Source organism: Mauremys mutica, unplaced genomic scaffold (assembly GCF_020497125.1).
Source record: "Mauremys mutica isolate MM-2020 ecotype Southern unplaced genomic scaffold, ASM2049712v1 000296F_np12_subseq_685537:690615_obj, whole genome shotgun sequence".
NCBI classification, from domain to species: Eukaryota; Metazoa; Chordata; order Testudines; family Geoemydidae; genus Mauremys; species Mauremys mutica.
The window spans coordinates 2,194-4,861 of NW_025422902.1; the positions used below are offsets into that span (position 1 = coordinate 2,194).

The window sequence follows — 2,668 nt, forward strand, 5'->3', positions numbered from 1 at the left end:
AAACCTCTCTCTGCTCTGTACCTCACAGGATTCCAGCCGGCTGTTCCAATCCAGGAGGAAAACTGCCACCGAAGTCTCCCAGCACCTGGGCAGTGAAGTGCCACTTAACCCCGCTGTGATGCACAGACCTTGCCCTGGCTGTCTGCACAGGGCTGAATTTCACCCCTTCTGAGTGTAAGGAAATAATTGGCTGAAGGCCTTTTTCTTTCTGGATGTCTGTCTAGTGGGAAAGAACCATGGGGATTTTTAACCTGTTTCGCTCCCATGCCTGGTGCTTTAATGATGCAGAGAAGGGCTGATGCATTGGTTGATTTCCCCACCTTTTAATCTACTCTCTTTTAACAGGTATTCTAAGCCCCCCCCACCCCCGTGCATCATATGGGCATTCTTGGGGGCGCAGATTACATCAGACCTGCACCTGAATAAATAATAGGGACTGAAATATGCAGACACTAAAGTTCTGCAGCCAAATTCTCAGGAACCTTCCTCTTCAATATAGGATCAGGATTTTGTTTTGAATTGTTTTATTTTTTTAAAAAGTGCTGAGCAGATGCTACACTGTAAGAAATGGAAACAGAAGCAAAAACTGAAAGACTGTTACTAAAACCAATGAACAGCTGCAGAGAGTGGAGACCCGGCAAAGCAGACAAATGAATACTGTGAGTAAATAACCTGAAAGCAAATGAGGAAGAAAACCTCCTCTGGGTAATTGTGGCTCTTGGGACCAAAATCAGGTTCCTGGTACGTAGCCTGGCTGAGATCATCCCTTTGCCCTGGATCCCAGACCTGGGATTCAAATGTCATTCTCTGTGTGGTGTCCTTATTTTATTCCTAGGAAAGGGATCCCCAAAGGAGGTGCAAGGATCCGGGACTCTAGTGTCTGCCAGAAGCTTCAGCCACCTTCACAGGTAGAAGTCACTGGCTTTCCTACAATGCCACTAGTGCTCTTCTTGATCTCCAGATCTGCTCCCTCCAGCAGGACAGAGACACCCCTTAACTCCCCGAGTCCTGATTTCCTGCCATTCAAGGGGCTGAGGGTTTGCATTGCCTCCACCCCAACCATCCGAGACTTTTCCTATGGGAATCTCCCTAGAGCAGGGAAGAAATCTGTTCTTCCATTAGAACCAGTCTGCTCAGTAAATCCACCCACATTGACCTCATCTCAGCTGCTTTGTTTATCCGAGATTAGTGGTATCTTTGGAAAACCCTTAGGGTGTCGGGGTGTGAGGTGGGGCAGGGGATGCAGGAGCTCCAGCAGATTCCCCTGAAGAACACCACCCTGTCTTTCTCTGCTCAGGTTAGAGCTCGCCGTCCATTGCGGAGGTGAAGACCGGATGGGAGCTGCTGGATTGACCTTGATGTGCCATGTCCTTGTGTGGATGAAGGACCTACATCTCAGGGGTGGCCAGCAGCAGATGTAACACCTGTGTCCAGGAATGGGCTAAATAACCTACATTGAGAGGTAAGTAAAATCATGGCCACATGTAGACATCACGGGAATTGGTGGGGATTGACCCAGGGTCCTTCAGCACAAGCCCCTCTCATTCACTGTCAACAAATCCAGCTCCACCCACTAGACCACACCGCATTCCAGAGCCCCAGATCCCAGGAGCCCTGATTCTCAGACCCAGGGCTCACATCACAAGGCCAAACCTCCTCCTGTTATGGGCGCTGCAGAAGGGAGGATTGGCAAAAAAACCCTCTACATTCCCCCTGTCAGAGACTGCGGCCACGGGTGACAAGTGAATGAGCTGAGATCTCCCCTGTGGGAATCCGAGGGGCTGCACATTTGGGGTTTCACATGGATGGCCTCTGGCAGCCATTGACAGAGTGTTCCTGGGAGGAGATTTTCCGTCTCTCACAAAGGGTTTCTGTTCCCCCAGATCTCAGCCGCTCAGCAGAATGCGGGAGAGCCGAGTGCTGATGGGCTAGAGGGTCCCAGGAGTCGCTGTGCAGCAGTGGCAGGGTCTGCAGTCACCATGGGCCACACCCTGCGCTCCAGACAACCCAGGCTGGTTCCCTGGATTGCAAAGGGGACTCTGGCTTGGGGAATTGGTGCTGGTGCCTGTGTCCACAGCTGGGATGTTTTCCTGAGGCTACTCCATGGTCCAAGAAGCGCCATGAAAGCAAGAGGAGAATGGACATTAGAGAGCGAGGCCAGGACCTCTGCAGGGCTGCTGCAGTCAAACATCCACAGCCAGAAGAGAGACGATGGGAAACGCACTTCGCTGGCTGGCCACAGCCGCAGCAGCTGTCTCAGAAAGCTCTGCTCATGCTCCAGCCAGCAGAGGCAGGACGAAGAGCCACACAGGGAGAGCCTGGGTTGCAATTAGCAAGCTGCAGTTTTTTCAGTGGATTATGCTGCCCTGACCGTCTATTTCCTGCAATGTGCACATCCAGCCTCCCTGGCTGACCTCAATGGGAGTTAGGTTCTCCGTGCCCACAGGACAGGGCTGGCCTTACCATGAGGCGAACTGAGGCGGCTGCCACAGGTGCCAAACTGTGGCAGGGCACCACTAGGATCCAGAGCGTAGAAAATTGTGTCTGGTGCTGGTGCATATGTTTTCTCTCTGCTGGAGATGCACAGAGCTGGTGGAGTGCTGTGCTGGAGGAAGGGGGAACAAGAGACATAACAGGCAGACAGGAGAAAAGGGGAGAGGGAATAACA

At 52.1% G+C, this 2,668-nt stretch overlaps 1 long non-coding RNA gene across 1 annotated transcript; it reads left to right on the top strand.

Annotated features, from left to right (window-relative positions):
* The first annotated feature begins 271 nt into the window (after positions 1 to 271).
* LOC123357055 lies at positions 272 to 1,437 on the top strand. Its single transcript, XR_006575499.1, has 3 exons — positions 272 to 659; positions 836 to 908; positions 1,298 to 1,437. It is a non-coding gene; the product is annotated as an uncharacterized LOC123357055 (long non-coding RNA).
* Positions 1,438 to 2,668: the final 1,231 nt, after the last annotated feature.